The following is a 17,814-nucleotide window of genomic DNA, read 5'->3' on the forward strand; positions in this document are numbered from 1 at the left end:
TAAAACAGCCTCCATTTGTGGGCTCACAGAGGAGTAGCCCAGAAGCTCACACATGGCATGGCTGGGTTCCCTGCTTGGGGTCTCACCGGCCAAAATCCAGGGGATGGCTGGGCTGTGATCTCATCTGGAACTCTGGGTCCTGGTCCAGGCTCCTGAGGTTGTTGGCCTGAGGTCCCTGGGTCCTTGTCAGAATCTGTTCTCAGCTCTTAGAGACCACCTGCATCACCACGGAGCCCCTCCATCTTCAAAATCAGCAATGGTACCTCAATTCTTTCCTCCTTTGCATCTCTGACTTTGTTTTTGATCTCAGATGGAAGGGTTGGAAGGGACCACGTGACTTGGTCAGGCCTACCTGGATAATCTCCCACTGAAGCCATACTCAACTGATTCATTATCACAGTCATATCTGCAAAATTCCTTGTGCCATGTTGCATAACACAGTCACCAATGATACCTGTCATATTTCTGGGTTTTGTCCACACTCGGGGTGGGGGGAGACCTTATGGACCTTATGCCAGGGTGAGGGGCATGGCAGGCATCTTAGAGCTCTGCCTATTAGGACTGCACTATCATTAATAACTTCTATTCTTGGACAGCCCCGGAGGCCCAGTGGTTTGGCACCCGCCTTTGGCCCAGGGTGTGATCCTGGAGACCCGGAGTCGAGTCCCACGTCAGGCTTCCTGCGTGGAGCCTGCTTCTCCCTCTGCCTGTGTCTCTGCCTTTCTCTCTCTCTGTGCCTTTCCTGAATAGATAAGTAAAATCTTAAAAAAAAAAAAATAACTTCTATTCTTCAAAAGGTACATAGAAGACGATGAGAAGGCAAGATACAGAATGGATAAAAATTTACCAATATACATAGATGATAAGAGAGTTGTATCTCAAATATATTTCAAAACTCCTACAGATTAATGAGAAAACAAAACAAAACAAAACAACAGAAAACCAGACAAAGACATAAACGGGCATTTCACAGAAGGAACACAAAATAACAAATATATGAAAAAGTGCTCACTATTAATTGGGGAAAAGCAAGTGAAAACCCAGTAAAGGGGCACCTGGGTGGCTCAGAGGTTGAGTTTCTGCCTTTGGCTTAGGGGGTGACTCCGGTGTCCCAGGATCAAGTCCTGCATCGGACTCCCCGCAGGGAGCCTGCTTCTCCCTCTGCTTGCGTCTCTCTCTCCCTCTCTGTGTCTCTCTTGAATACATAAATAAAATCTTAAAAAAATAACAGTAAAACACTATTTCACCCTCACCAAATCAGCAAAACCTTTATTTTTAAAAAAATAATAAAATAAAAAATCTGAGAGCATCAAGTACCTGCAGTGAATCTGAACTAATGTGAACTTGCACACACTTCTAATGCGAGTTTCCAGCGATGCAACCTCTTGGGATAATGAATTGTAATTATCTCTAAAGTTGAAAATGCACCTGGTCTACAATCCAACAATTCCACCCCCTGCGTATATGCTTGACAGAAATAGATGCTCGTGGATGTCCAAGGCAGCAAAACCTGGAGACAAGAGCAAACAATTCAAATGCCATCCACAGTAGAATGTATAAATAAATTAGGTTATATTCATATAATAGATGACTTCAGAGGCAACAATATGGTTCTATTTCCTAACATTGGTGGAGACTTCACAGGTGTTGGTTCCATTGTTCACTCAAGAAGTCTTTCCAACTCCTCTGTCCCTTCCCCTGAGCAGAAAGAGGTCAGAGGAAGGCAGGTGCTTAGAGACCCGGAGCCTAACCCACGGCATCACAAACAAGGGGACAAGGGAAGAGGACACGTGTGTCAGGCTTTCCCAGGGCTTCTCTTGTCTCTCTTACATTCTTCCTCAGTACCCATCTGTAACATTCTTTTCATCTTTCAAGGTCCTCCCTCTGGAGGCTTGGAGACCACCCTGGTCCACACACCCAATGAGGAACCTGAAGTCCAAAGAGGCTGAAGGATGTGTTTGAGGCGCACAGGTACAGGCTCCCTGGAGTCTGCGCCCCCTTTACTGGCAGCATCCGAGGCCAATTCATGTCTGTACTCAGAGCATCCTTGAAGATGGTCCCTTATAAACAGCAAGTGCTCTGCAAATGCCTCCTCCTCCTTCCTGGGTCCTTGGCTAAGTCTAAACAAGAGCTTTGCAAAACTCTTATTTTGATGCTGCTACACAGGAAACGACCAGCAGATGACAGCATTTACCTTTCCTGGCTCCTCACTCTTCCACTCGCAAGCCTAAAGGGAGAAAAGTTGGCTTTTCTCTGCCCATCTCCGAACTCTGCTGTCGGTCCTCCATCCTCCATCGGGGTGCCCACTGCTCCCATGCGAACCATTCATCTGCCTCTTCCTTCGCTGGAACCACCCCCCCACTAAAAAAAAAAAAAAAAAAAAAGCCAAATCTGCAGAAGCTCCAGTTTTAGAAACAGAAGGAGGAGAACACAGGGATAGGCAACATGAACCGGAACCCTCTTACTCTCTGCAGAGCCTTAGGAAATGCTGGTCCCCCTGGCAGTGCTGGGACTGAGTAGGTGGAGAAGGCAGCTTCCAGCAAGTTCTCCTTTTCATCTGGGGAGACGGGCTCAGAGAGGCAGGGCAATGTGCTCAAAGCCACCCAGCAAGGTGGGCTTTTCTGACTCCTGATCCAGTGGACCTTGTCGGTTTTACCAAGTTAGTTCTCACAGGCAAAAGCTACCCTGAAGGCAGTTTTCAACCTATACACGCAGACAGGAGATCTGAAAATCAGAACACGATACAAAATGCCACGTGGTGAATAATAAAGGAACGGTGTAGAAAAGGTGTGGGGGCCCAGAGGGGCGGACCGTACCTTCTTCAGAGTGGGGGTGTGTAAGACTGTGAGGTCAGGGAGGAGCCCCTGGAAAGAGAGGAGCTCTTACCCTTGAAAGCAGTCAAGATGCACTAAAGAAAAGGAGGAGTGGTGGAAAAACTGTAGATCAGATTGGCCAATGTGGGGCCTGGGTCTGTGACTCTCTTTATTCTTTTTAAGATTTTATTTGTTTATTCATGAGAGACACACAGAGAGAGGCAGAGACATAGGGGGAGGGAGAAGCAGGCTCCCTGCGGGGAGTCCGATGTGGGACTCGATCCCAGGATCCTGGGCTCACGACCTGAGCCCAAGGCAGGTGCTCAACCGCTGAGCCACCCAGGCGTCCCGACTTTCTTTATTCTTTCACACCCTTCAGTACCCCTGCCCATGGCAGACATCACTAATCAATTGTGGGGCTCTTTGGGTCTGAGCTCAGGGCCTGTCCAGAATCCTTTCCAGCTCCAGGCTCCAGGCAGCCCCACCAATCCAAAGCAGATGGCACAGCAGATAAAGGCTATTTGCTCTGCAGTCTGCCTGCTTGCTTACTATCCTTTACTGCTTCACCTAGTGGGTGTCAGGAGCTGTGCACAGTCCTTTATACACACCTTCCATTTAATCCACTTGACAACAAAGTCCCCGTTTTACAAATAAGCAAAACTGAGGCACAAAGTTAAAAAAAAAAAAAAAAAAAGTCTTCCCGTGGCAGCACCAGGATGCAAACTCAAGCCTGTGTGTCTCCAAAGCCCATGCTCTGAAACTAAAGAGTTCTATAAGTATGGGAGAAGGGCTGTGGTTTAGGCTCTCAATGGGAAGGTAGTAACAAGACTAATGGGGCTGCAGTGGACAGAGTCCCAGAGAACAGAGGGCATCAAAGATGCTTTGTTTGCTCAAGCATTCCTTTGATTTATATTTATTAAGCACCTACTATATGCCAGATACCTTCTAGATGCTGAGAGTATAGCTGTTAGCAAAAGAGACAAGACACCCCACCCTCAAAGAGATAAGTAAGTCAACTGTACTATGTGCCGGGTGCTATGGGGAAAGTAAAGGGTGGAGAGAGCCATAAAGAGCTCAAAGGGCTTTCAAGTCTGAGAGATAAAGGATGGCCTGGGTACCTGAGCTTTTTGGAGTGACTGAGGCAAATCAAGACCAAGCCCTAATGAGGTGGATCTTGATGGTCTCAAGGTAAATAATGGTGGTGAGGAGTACTTGTAGGGAAGAGAGAGCGGGGCCTGACAGCAATATGAGGAATTCCAGAGGCCTTCTTCGCTCTGCCGAAGGTGAGGTGCCTGGGGGAAAGGCAGTCTTACCCAGAATACACCAGCTCCCGGGCCCCGTTCTGATTGTGGTAGGTGTGGGATGGAGGCAGAGCTCCACGTGTGCAGCATACAATATTTGAGCACCTAATGGAATCGATTTCATTCTTCAGGGGTCTCCAACCACTACCAACATCTGGCCCTGTGGATGGGGTTGGAGTAGGGTGGAAGGCGAATTTTCAGCCTCTGGGCCCTTGTTCCCTGCAGGGCCACGAGAAGAAACTTACCATGCCTCGAACAGTAGGAAGTATGGAAACTGGTGTACATCACCACCGACAAGTAGCTGGGTGTTTAGCTGGTGGAGGAAAATGACTGTCCATGAGCCTGTTCAGTAGGAACCCGGGAAGCCTGTTCAGAGCACAATGCCCTCTGTGTACCCAGGCTGACAGATCAGCTAGGTTTGGGGAGAAATAAATACGCAAAAAGAAAATGGGTTTGGGGCTCCTGAATGGCTCAGTTGGTTAAGCATCCTACTCTTGATTTTGGTTCAGGTCACAATCTCAGGGTCCTGGGATTGAGCCCCATGTTGGGCTCCCTGCTCAGCATGGAGTCTGCTCGTCCCTTTATTCCTCTGCTCCTCCCCCAGCTCGTGTGTGCTCTCTCTCTCTCATATAAATAAACTCTTTTAAAAAAAGAAAAAAAGGAAAGAAAGAAAATGGGCTTGCCCTGCTAGGGTTCAGGTCTCTCTTGGGTGCATGAGCAATATGGAGGGGAGTGGAGGAGGAAGAAATGTCACCCTCCACACCTAGGACAGGAGTTTAGAAATCCCATGGCCAATTCTTTCACTCCAACTTGCCCCACCTCCCCCACAGAGTTCAGTGCTTTAGGGAGGCTTTCTTTTGGCTGCCAAAGAACTATGAATCATGTTCCTCACTCGAGGTCTGTGAACATTCTAGTAGTTTATCCCCCGAGTAGGGTGGATTAGTATATGCATGTGCACATGCATGAATAAATGGATCCATACAAATGTGTATCCAGCTTTCTTCAAATGCCCCTAAGGTGTCTATGCTAGTTATTAATTTATAGCTGCTGTGGGTTAATGGACGGAATCCCCATAAACATCTTGCCTCTACAGTGAGCCTACTCGTAAGCCTTCTCAGCAGAGCATGCTGGGAGAACTGCGCAGGAGGATGGGGCTTCTGCTGCTGGTTTTGGCATGCATAGGACACATCGTGTGTGCTCTGCCCCAGCGGGTGTGTCTAGGGGGGTCCCCTGGAGACCTTAGAGTCCTGTGCAGCCTGTTGATCACCTTCCCACCCCCCGCCAACACGGATGTGATGTGGTCTTTGCCACCCACCTACACTGCTGTGTGACCCCTTTCCATGCCCACAGACCCCACCACCAGGTTGTGACTCACCTGTGCTCTGGCAGATTGCTTTATCCTTGTCTAGCAATTGAAGACCAGCTCTGGCCAAGGTACCCGCAAATTTGTCCACCATCCAAGGGGCTGCCATGATACCTTCTCCAACAAGATCTGATCCATAGTCCTGAGAGGCAGCCTCCTTCTGAGACTATACCCCTTCCTTGGTTCCCTTTCTCAGTTGTAGGGAGAGTAGCCCTATGGGGCTCTCTTTACGTCCTCTAGTTACTCTTTTATCATCACATGACATTCTTTAAACTCCCATTGCTAAAAATAAAAATAAAAATAAATAAATAAATAAATTCCCATTGCTTAAGCCCTTACTTGGTTCCTCTCTCCTGATTGGACCCAGACTGATACAGTACTTGTGGCTCCCAAAAGATCCACCATACCTAGTCCCAGGTAAAACAAAAATATAGAACTCCCAGCTCATTGCTAAGCACACAGAAAACAATAAATCCAAGTGGCTATTTTACTATTCCATATTAGAGATGGAGATCAGTTCCCTGGTTACCAAAGAGTTGGCAGCTCTGGAGAATCTGTCTTAGGCACTTCCTCTTGCCTGTTTAGCTTGAGCTGCTTTCTCCCCAGGGGTGGCAGTAAAATAACAGGAAAGTAGAGCTATCATTTACAGAGCACACAGTTCATATTAAGTGGTGTGTCAAGAGTTTTATGTGTATTATTAGTCCCATTTGCAGATGAAAAAAGCTAAGGCCTAAAGGAGTTAGAAAGTTGCCCAACATTTCACAGCTGGTCCAAGAAGAGCTGGAATTTTAACCCCAGTATATCCGATTCCGAAGCCCAAACTCTTAACCACCATGATGATTTTCTTCAAAGCAAACATCCTTTGCTGTGTCAAGCTCTGTGCTAGATGATTCACAGTAGTTATATAATGTGTCTCCATAACAACTGTGTTTGGCAAGCAGTGTTTGGGTTCCTGTCATACAGATCAAGAGACTAAATGTCTTACCCAAGGTCACTCAGCTAGTGAGCATGGAGGCAGGATTTGAAACTGGCCCTCTGACTCCAGAGCTACACTTTTATTTAATATCTACAGGGTCCTGCTTCCCTGGCTCACATAACGGAAGTGAATGTTGGAGGCGGAATGTACCTGGATCTGGATACCACGATGGGTGAAGCATTGGGTGAAGAACATGCGCTTGACTTTATATATGGTGCCTATTCATTTCCAACCATGCCACATATGAAGCAAGATAAGAAGCTAGTAAGGGAGAAGGATAAAGACTAGATAGGCCTCTCTCCCCGTGTCATCAGCCTGCTATACCCGATCCTAACCCCAACTCTATGTGAGAGAGATAATCTGCAGACACTTCGATGGGACTGGTTTGGAGGCATCTATGTTGGTCTCCAACCCTCCTCTAGGGAGGGGATTCCCTGACACTCAACATGGCAGGCACAGATCCTTCAACACCTCGCCAACACCCCGTGCTCTGATTCCATTTCGCCAACTGTGCCAACCTGCGTGATTAGTCCCCTTTGTACAGTCTCATGCTTGTTTATCAGTTTAGCTCTAAGGCCCTAGCAGCAGACAGGGAGAGGGAAATATGATCTATTATAAGATAAAGAGTATTTGCAGGTTGCTTACAAAAAAAAAAAAAAAAGCAACTGTTCCAGATAATGGGACCAAATAACATATTCATTTCTACAAGTTGTCCTGGAGAGGTCACTATGGACATAACAAGCATCGTGCTCAACAACATCCCTGCAACAGACAAGGGATCAATGTTCAAAGCCATAGTTTGCATGATGTCCCTCAGTATAGGTTGAGGACCACCAAACAAAACACAATCCACTAAAAGTAAGTTTAAGAAGCCATGGGAGGCAGTCAAGCACACAATTCTGCTGCTCCAGCTGAATTGGTAGTGTATTTAAGAATAGGCATCTAGAAGGCAGCCCAGGTGGCTCAGCAGTTTAGCACTGCCTTCAGCCCAGGGCATGATCCTGGAGACCTGGGATCAAGTCCCATGTCGGGCTCCCTACATGGAGCCTGCGTGTGTCTCTGCCTCTCTTTCTCTCTCTCTGTCTCTCATGAGTAAATAAATAATCTTTAAAAAAAAAAAGAATGTGGCTCTAGAGATTGAATAAAATACATACTTTATAGGCACTTGTCTACAAGCAGCATTTCTTTTAGCCAAGCTTTTTAAAAGTATATTGTGGCTATGAGGCTGAGATTCTACTTGAAATGTTGATACTTCCCAGTGCCATTTAAGAAATGAGCCACATGCCTTAATCATAAACTAGGGCTTCGATTCAATCTTCTTGGGAAAAATCAAGCGCCAGCAAGTACATGTTTCTAAAGCAAAGGCTGACACACATCCACTCCAAAGTGCATCAAGGGAGTCCCTGCTGGCAGAACCAAGAATTGCTTTAGGAGAAACTTTGAGAGGTCTCTAACAATGCCACAAATAGGGAACTGAGGTCCCACAGCTCCACCTCATACTGTTGCAATGGCAATAAAAATCAGCCTGGAGGAACAGTAAAGCAGGTGTGTAACCACATACCCTACTCGGCCACATGTGCAAATACCTGCAGCACATCTCATTTTGAACAACTGGCCCTGCTAGTTAAACTGGTTGTGAAATGCACTCCCAAAGTAATGACACAAGGTAGCTTTCTGTTCATAATTATTTTCTATAAATTCCCTAAGGTTAGAGGATATCTATTAAAATGATTGTGTGGGGATCCCTGGGTGGCTCAGAGGTTTAGCGCCTGCCTTTGGCCCAGGGCATGATCCTGTAGACCCAGGATCATGTCCCACATCGGGCTCCTTGCATGGAGCCTGCTTCTCCCTCTGCTTCTCTCTCTGCCTCTCTCTCTCTCTCTCTCTCTGTCTCTCAGGAATAAATAAATAAAATATTTTTTAAAAATGATTGTGTCCGGTCCAGAATTGGTAGCCCTTGTTTCTAGATGTGATAAGACAGTAGTATTGATGTCTATTAAGGCCATTCTCAGGAGCGCCTCAGGGGTGCACTCGGTTAAGCATCCAACTCTTGGTTTCGGCTCAGGTCCTGATCTTGGTGTCGTGGGATTGAGCCCCACATTGGGCTCTGTGCTTAGACAGAGTCTGCTTGAGATTCTCTATCCCTCTCCCTCTGCCCCTCCCACTCGTGCTCTCTCTCTAAAATAAATAAATAGATCTTTAAAAAAAAAAAAAAGACCATTCTGAGCCCATGATATCAAAATCAGATAATTTGCATCCCAGAGAATGCTTAGCTTAGTATAGGGCAGGGATGCATGCCGCTACCACATTAAACAACCTGCCTGGGACAGACACCGACACTTCAGAATCGATACTGGCTGGTGAGCTGCGCTGAGTTCAACACGAACAACATACCTGTAGCTCATCCCAAAGTGCTGTCCAGTGCTTAAAGATAAAGCTAAAAATTAAAGGAACTATCTTTGACACACTGTGTTTTACCCCCCTGGCAATGATGAATAGCGTAGTCCATATCTTTCCGGATATATCAAGTCAAAACTGGAAAGGGATCTGCAAAAGTCACAAACCATTTATTTAATACAATGTTTTTGGCAGATTTTGCCATGAGGCCCTACAAATTATGGCAGATGACTATGCTCACAGCTTGGGAGCTGGGCAAGTAGGTCAGACTTGCAAGTTATTTAGCAAAAGCCAAGCTTACAGATCCTGCTTGCACACGCTGGAGTAGGGTGACCAGTTCATCTTGGTTGGCCGGAGTAATGAACGTCCTGTGTCCCAGGAAACCTCTTGGTCCCTGGCAAAGCAGGATGGTTGGCCACTCTCTCCGGAGGCCTTCCTCCCAGTCTGGTGATCTTAAGCTGGATGTTCGCATATAGGGATGAGGCGCAAAACGGTGACTGGAATCTCTCATGCCAGTGGGGCTTGTGACTGATGATGTTCACTGCAGGTTGTTCAAGCATCAGTCAGCTTTCGCATTGAGAGAACCAGTAACTTTTGGGCACTGGAGGACATTTGCCTGGGACGCTCATTTTCTTCATGGATGAACCCTTCAGTTCCCCACTTGTAAATTGTAAATCAGGTTGCTCACCTCCTGGGGACTAGAATCCGTCATTCAATACTCAGATTTTTGCTTAATCTTTCTGTAGCTCCATACCCTACCATCTCCTCCCAAATTCACTGTGTCTCACATATGTTATTCTTCAGTCCCCACAATTCAGTTTACATGACAAATTAAGTCTCCTTTTTTCCACAGGTGGAGGGAACTTCTGCCCAAGGGGCTAGAAAAGTGACAAGGGCTTTCACCTATGTCTGTTCCCATTTGTACCCTCATACTCTACCTTCCATCTGTAAGGCCAAGCTTTGCTGACTCTGGGGGTGGGTGGGGAGGATCAGCTGGCTTCTCCTTGATTTCTCCCTCTAGGACACCTAAGTTAAAGCATTCTCTCTTCCACTTAGGCATTTACCACTCCTCCGTATGTTTTCTGTCTTCAAAACATGTTTTCGGGGTGCCTGGTGCCTGGGTGACTCAGTCGTTTGGGTGTTTGACTCTTGATCGCAGGCCTTGATCTCAGTGTTGTGGGTTTGGGCTTCACACTGGGTTCCATGCTGGTTGTGAAACCTACTTCAATAATTTTTTTTTTAAAAAGTGTTGAAATTTGCCCACCATTTTCTTCTCTCTTGTTCCTTTTGCCTTTGCAAGTTTTCACCTATGCTATTCCTCTATTGCCACAGTACTGGGAATCAGAGAGGGAGAGAAAATAAACTTGTGTTGCCAATCAACCAGGTTTCACTGGACATATGCATTGTTCTAGTCTCTTTCTGTAACAGTTGATGGATGGATGGTACTGGAACTATGTTCCATGTCTATTACCTTTTCTTTTCTACTTTCTATTTATTTATCCCTTTCTGTTTTCAGGGAAAATTGCTTGGTCCAATCTGTTAGCTCACTAGCTCTTTGGCTGCATACATTCTACAGCTTAGCTCATCCACTTGGGGCAGCTTTCTTTCTTTAATTATAAATATATTTTTCATTTCCAACATCCCTAATTGGTTCTTTTTCATCTTTTCTTATTTGAAAATATTAATTATACCTCAAAGCCCAGTACTGGTAGCCCTATTTGCTCTGTTTAGTCTTGGAATCTGGAGGCAGACAGCCTGGGATGACAGAACTAGGCCTCCTAAGCTATATGGCTTTGTAGGAAGTTACTTAATCATTTACACCTTAGCTTCCTCTTTTGTATAAGGGGATAAAAATAGTCCTGCCCAAAAAGATTCCTGGTCAGGTTAAATTTTTTAAAATATTTGCCATATATTTAGTATAGTGTCCAGCATATAAATGCTTAGTAAATGTCAGCAATGATTATGAGTTTCTTCAGTCATAAATCTTCCTTTCATGGTGTTGGTACTTCTCAGATGGTATTTAATTTTTTTGGCACTGAACTCACGTCTGCACATGAGATTTCCCGCAAAAAATCTGTTTGCATAACTCCCTCTGATGGAACAATGATAACCACTTTGCAAATGTGTGTGTCACACATTCAGAATAGGCAGGATGGGCAGCGTGGATGCTCTTATATTTGATCTTTTGGGACTTAGCTGCTACCCTTTTCTTCTTGGCTTTACCATCCATCTGGGCCTTGCCCTGTCTTTCACTCCCTCATATGTGGAGACCGACACTCCTATCTTGGCCCTCTTGCCTCCAAAGATGGGGTTTGAGGAGATGTTCAGGGGTCTACTCATCCAGCTGCTCCCATAGTGAGCATAGCTCACCCTCCCATCAGTAACCTGTTAGCTCCCTCTTGTTCCAAGCCTCCCCCACCTCGGGCATGGAGTGTCCCGTTGCTGCTCCTGCTTTTGTAGCATACAGTATAGAATACACATTGAAGACTATATGTACTGTATGCTCATGCGCTAGGTTGAAATGTTATATATCTTTCTGTTTGCTTTCAATTTCTCAGAAATTCTTCAGTGCTTCTAATTCCCTGAACATTCTCTGTCACCTTTTTTAAAAATACCATTTTTCCCCCTTTCCTGTCATTTCTGGAGCTTGGGGCTGAGGAGAGAGACTACAGCATGTGCTCAGCCCACTCTCGTGAAGGAGGAAGTCAGAGAGCTTCTAGCAAAGATGACAGTTAAGCAGAGTCTTGGAGGATGAGTAGGAGCACCCAAGATGAAAAGTAAAAAGAAGGGTATTGCAGGCTGAGGGGACAACATGAGCAAAGGTATGGGGACATGACATGGTGTGGAGGTGAGGATGGATTACAAGCAAGTTGACATTTTGAGAGAGGGCAGATTTGCATGCACTGTGAAAAGAGAGGCAGGGCAATGGTCCTCTGTGTCAGGCTAAGAGCTTAGTCTTAACCTGGAGAGCCCAGGATGGTCCTAAAGGAGTGACACAGTCAGATGTGCATCTTATACCACCCTGGAGGACATATCTGAGGGGGATGAGACTGGGGCCAGTGAGACCAGTTAGAAAGCTGCTACAGGAGTCCAGGCTAGAAATCATAAGGGCCTGGAAACTAGAACAGTGGTACTTAAGCAATGGAGAGTAGGAGTCAGAAGCAAGAAATATTTAGGAAGAAAAATCCATAGATAAGGAGGATTTTCTAATAGTATTGTATTTGTTTAGCAGAATAGAAAGAGAGTTCAGTCTTCTTCCAGTATGGTCATATGGTTTTGTAAAATTTGCAGAAGTAAGCTATTTGAGCTGCAAACAATTAATACTGCTGATAGTATCATGTCGTAGGGGCCAGAGGCAGGCTGCCCAAAATGTACCCCAATGATGTATTGATTATTTCAAATTGACGCTACTTGGGGAAAAGCAGGTGCAAGACACTAAGCCCTTCCTCTGTCCCCCAGAAAGCAGGAAACAAATCTCCTGTACAAAAGGTACCCTTCCCATGCTAAGAAATAAAAAGACATCCTTATCACCAGATAGGAACTTTAAAGCCAAGAAAGCTGTAGAAATAAACCCTGTTATTTTATTTTATTTTTTTTTACTAATCTACTACTCCAGCCCAAAATCTGCTTCCTTACTAATCAGAGGTCTCTACTATTTTTTAATCCTGTCAATTCCTCATAATTTATCATCTCTTTGTCTAAAAAGTATAAAAACTGCCTGACTTAGTTATTTCTTCAGGTCTCAATTTCAATATTGGGCCTCTGTGCACACATAATAAAACTCTGTTTTTTTTTTTCTCCTATTAACCTGTCTCACGTAAATTTAATTCTTAGTCCAGGGTGCCTGGGTGGCTCAGTTGATTAAACATCTACCTTCTGCTTGGTCATAATTTCAGGGTCCTGAGACCAATCCCCTTGTCAGGCTCCCTGCTCAGCAGAGGACTTGCTTCTCCTTCTCCCTCTGCCTTTCCCCCCATTCATGCTCTCTCTCTCTCACTCACTCTATCCCAAATTAGTATATAAAACCTGTTTTAAAAAAGAATACATATTAAAAAAATTATTAGTCCAACTGTAAGAACTTGAAAAGTAGAAGAGGAATTTTTTCTTTCCTATACTGTACATTTGTATCACTATTGTCAAAGTTGGAAATATTATTAGCAAGTTTCATGTACGGACTATGAGATTTCTGGGTATTTTAAGTTTTTCTGTGCAGTGTCTAATCTTAAATACTTCTTTAATTGATACAGGTATTTTACAGCCTGTCATGGATGTTCTCATTGTAGTGGTGAATTGAGTTTTATGTTATTCTTGCCAATGTAGTTCATATAAGGTCCTCATAAAATGTCATCTTTCTTGATGTGTACATCTAGAATTTATACATTCAATCAGTACAAAACACACAGTATAAGTTAAGATGCAATACAATGAGGTAAAGAAAGCGTTTAATTTCACATGCAGGCAGTGCTCCTTCAGTTTGTGCCTTATTATGCAGTTCTGGTAAAATATGTTTCCTGAAATTATTTTTAAAAAGATTTATTTCTATAGGTTTTATGTAATAATTGCATATGTTGCTTTATCAAGCATATTCCCCATGAAAGAGAACTTCCATTTTAAATGGGTGTGGATGAGGGTTCTTGGGTGGCTCAGCCACTTAAGCGACCAACTCCTGATTTTGGCTCACCTCATGATCTCAGGGGCATGAGATGGAGCTTCTTGTCAGGTTCCATGTTCAGTGCAGAGTCTGCTTGTCCCTCTCCCTTTGCTCATCCTCCTGCTCGCACTCTCTCTCTCTCTCTCTCTCAAATAAATAAATAAAATATTTAAAAAACAAAACAAAAAATAAATGGGCGTGAGTGAGAATAGACTTATATGCTCAAAACTTCATACATACAATGGTTGGAAGAACTTTCCATTGATTAGTTTCTGGTTCCAAACATATCAAATCTTGTTTCTCCTTCACTGCCTACGTATTTCTGAAAACAGGTGCTATAGGACATGTATGTTTATTATTGAGCCATCTCCAACTCTGCTGGCTGAATCAGATCCATTTTCCTAGAAACCATTTCTACATGACAAGACGAGCAGTAATGTAGCTACACACGGAAATGACTGCAAACAGCATAAACATATTCCACTAAAACCTAACTAAGTAACTCTCCAGCTCATCTTTTTTAAGCTAAGTCCCCAAAATGCCTATGGTTCCCTGACATGAGGCATTTTGGGAGAAAGAGCCAGATGTCTTAATTGTTTGTACTTAACATAGCTCACCTTTGCAAACTCTACAAAAACATCAGACCACAGAAAAGTTTGGTAAGCTTCTCCCATGAGAAGCCCCGAGAAGTGAGGGGCCCTGCAGTGGTATCTCAGCTGAAGATATAGAATCCAGGAGAAGAAACAAGTTGGGAGGGAAAGATGGTTAGTTCAAAGTTTGGCATTACAAATTGGAGTTTTATGAGGGATATTATGGTAAAGGGGTCTAGTAACAGTTATTTATTCATATGCTTTTAATTCTAGTATCATCTCCCTATGAAACAAAGAAAAGTCACACAATCCAAAGGGAAGTAGGAAAAAAGAAAAAAGAAACAAAGAGAAATCGTATTTCACATAATATTCAAAATATTAATCCCCTGCAGGGCCTGTTTGCTGACCAGTTAGAGACTTGGAAAAGGTGCTGGGGGGTGGCGGGAGCTGTGGTAAGCATTGCCCCTTTGTGTTGCTAGATCAGGGGAAGGTCAGGGGTGTGGGCACTGTGAGATCTCAAGGCAACAGCTATTTACTAAGCAGGATGGAAGAATTTTGATTTTTTATAATTTACAGCATTTTACCAATGTGTTTTAGGTGAATATCAACCCTGAGTGTGTGTATATGTGTGTGCATATCTTCAAAAAGGGACAGAAATAAGTCCAAATATTTCTGTAATCATTACTAATATAAACTAAACTCACCAATTAAAAGCTGATACTCAGATGGAGTTTTTAAAATTTGTTAAAAAAAAAAAAATGTGTCCTTTCCAAGAGAGAAACCTAAAGAACAGTAAAGTCTGAAAATAAGAGAGGAAAAACATATACCAGACAAATTCTGTCTTAGATAGCAATACTAAGAGCAGATATAATAATTTTTTAAGGAGAAAAGTAATAAAAGAAGAAAAGTCACCAAAAGATAAACCAGTTATGAATTTATGTGAACCTAATAATTTGTTCTCGATATTATAAGGCAAAATAAGATCAAATTATAGGGAAAGAGGGCACTTGGGTGCCTCAGTGGTTGAGTGTCTGCCTTTGGCTTAGGCGGTGATCCTGGTTCCTGGGATCGGGTCCTGCACAGGGCTCTCCCTGGGGAGCCTGCTTCTCCCTCTGCCTATGTCTGTTCCTCTCTCTGTGTGTCTCACATGAATAAATAAATAACATCTTTTTTAAAATTATAGGGAAAAATTGGCAAAGTACAATAAAAGTGGAAAACGTTAAATCAATCCTCTCATAAATCAATGGATCGGAAAAAAACCTGGGGTATAGACAATCTAAATAACTAGATTAACAAACTGGATAGAGAAACACATGGAAAGAAGCTTGTGCCTTCACAAAAACTGGGGCATTAAAAAAAAAAAAGTCTATCAGGCCACAAAGAAGTCTCAACAAATTCCAAAAAGAGCACATTTCTCATCTCTAAGCATTACAATCAGAAATCTACGACAAAGTGTTTTTTTTTTTTTAAAAAAAGCCATGGAAACAAGCTTCTAAATAATCCATGAATTAAGGATGAAATCCTAATGGAAAAAAAAAACCAAAATATTTATAAGTGAGAGATAACAAAAGCATGGCATGTTAAAACTTGGGATATGTAGTTAAAGCAGGCTGTAAGAGGGAGATTTACAGTCTTAGATACATTTGTTAGAGAACAACACCAGAGAGATTTGGAAAATAAGTGACCTTCATGTTCAACTCTAGAAACCAGAGAAAGAATACCGGGGCAAATCCAAAGAGAGAAGGAACAGACCTGCCAAGATACAAGCAGAAATGAAAGCAGTAGATAATTTTTAAGAAAGAATGAATGTGATTTAAAAAATTAAAAGTTAATTATAAGGTTTGGCCAGACTGATCAGAAGAAGCCTTTCTGATCCCATCCTCTACACTTCCCTCTCATCCACCCCAGAACACTTTTTCTTTTAAAAGATTTTATTTATTTATTCATGAGACACACAGAGGCAGAGACATAGGCCGAGGGAGAAGCAGGCTCTCTGGGGAGGGGGAAGCCCCGTGCAAGACTGGACCCCAGGACCCCAGGGATCACGCCCTGACCCAAAGGCAGACCATCAACCACTGAGCCACCCAGGTGTCCCCAAGGACCCTTTTTACAAGCCTATTATTTTGTGAGGTATTTATGATTTATTTGTTTCTCCACTAGAGAAGAGCTATGTTTAGAGCAAAGAGCTATGTTTAGAGTTTTTTTGGTTTGGGTTTTGGGGTTTTATTTGTGTGTGTGTGTGTTTATTGTCGTTCTCTGTGGCATCCAGCACAGGGCTGGTCACATTGGCTGTACTCAAACATTGTGCAGGGGCGCCTGGGTGGCTCAGGTCATCTCAGAGTCCTGGGATGAGCCTGGGGTCAGGCTCCCTGCTCAGCTAGGAGTCGGCTTCTCCCTCTCCCTCTGCTCCTCCCCCTGCTCATGCTCTCTCTCTCTCTCTCCCCCTCTCTCTCTGTCTCTCAAAATAAATAAACATTTTAAAAAGCAGTCTGTGCAATGACTCACTGTAAGGAAGATTATAATGGTCCTGTACCACTCAGAGCTGTGCAGCGAGCACCTGACTTTCCCTTGCCTCATTTGATATTTGAATCAGCCCCTAGCAGCAGTGAAGCAGTGGCTGCTTTGCAGATTTTCATAGATCATTCTGAAGATTTTCTAGGAGAGAAAACCAAGGCCCAGAGAACGGACCACTTCCAAGAGACAGAACCCAGGTGTTTGCACAGCAAACCTCAGAGTCTTTTCCCCCCACACAAGTGTCCCTACCGAGTCGGAGCTCAACATAACGTTTGTTAAGAATAAATGGTTGAAAGTCACTGAAGGGCGAGCCCAGGGGCAGCCGTTTGCTCTCCCGGCCTTGCAGAGCTCAGCCCGGAGCAGAGAGTGTGTGCTGCACGCCAAGGAATTCCGCTCTGCTTGGTTGGGTGTTTTGTTGTTGTTGTTGTTGTTGTTGTTTTTGACTATTCCAAGAAGCTTGTCTTTGAGGCCGCGGGGAGCCCGGGCCACGGGCAGCGGCGCAAGTGTCCGGGCAGAGCCCCGGGCGCCCGCTGTGACCTTCCCCGACGAAGCCCCCAGCCCCGTGAGCGCCGGGCGACCGGGCCTCGCTGGGAAGGCCGCGGGCTCGGGGGATGGGGGTGTGGGGGCTGTCGAGCATCTCCCCGCGGGCACCCCGCGCCCCGCAGCGGCTCCCGGCGCCACTGGCCCTCGCTCCTCTCCCGCTGGGGATGGGGCGGGGCCTTTCCTCCGCGCGCCCTGCAGCCTTTGGCCTGAGTTTCAGGCTCCCGCCCACTCATCGCTAAAAAATGCAGCTCAGCCCCGAAAAAGGGCCGCGCCTTGCGGGAAGGGGGTGTGGCACAGGCCGGGGAAAAGGACTGGGTCCCCGGGGTTCGTAGTCTGGCCCGCGGCGGGCTGCCCGAGGGCGCGGCCTCCGCACCGCCCCCGTCCCGGTCCCCGCAGAGCCGAGGCCACAGTCTCCCCTTCGGCCTAAGGCGCCCGGTCCCTCCGGCTCCTCCGGCTCACAGCGTTCTGCAAATGCAAACGGCACCATGAAAGCTGTTTGCAAGAGCCCCCAAACCGGCAGCAACCTAAATGTCCTTCCCTAAGGACCTAGGTGACAGGCAGGCACCCTTGCGCACCCCTGGGGGCCTCGGGAAGAAGATCTACCGCGTAGATCAAGGTGCGCTTCCATGGAAAGACCCCTTCCCCGCCAAGAGGTAGTGAGTAAAA

General features: G+C 45.1%; 1 long non-coding RNA gene across 2 annotated transcripts; it reads right to left on the bottom strand.

The window, feature by feature from the left end:
- Positions 1 to 1,241: 1,241 nt before the first annotated feature.
- On the bottom strand, positions 1,242 to 5,719 carry LOC140631531 (uncharacterized). Of its 2 annotated transcripts, XR_012029073.1 has the most exons (4): positions 5,490 to 5,719; positions 4,360 to 4,427; positions 2,195 to 2,361; positions 1,242 to 1,510 (listed from the first exon to the last, which is right to left on the bottom strand). It is a non-coding gene; the product is annotated as an uncharacterized lncRNA (long non-coding RNA). The 2 variants fall into 2 exon arrangements; XR_012029074.1 differs by lacking the exon at positions 4,360 to 4,427 and having other exon boundaries at positions 5,490 to 5,708.
- Between the last annotated feature and the right edge of the window lie 12,095 nt (positions 5,720 to 17,814).

This window comes from Canis lupus, chromosome 4 (assembly GCF_048164855.1).
Source record: "Canis lupus baileyi chromosome 4, mCanLup2.hap1, whole genome shotgun sequence".
NCBI classification, from domain to species: Eukaryota; Metazoa; Chordata; class Mammalia; order Carnivora; family Canidae; genus Canis; species Canis lupus.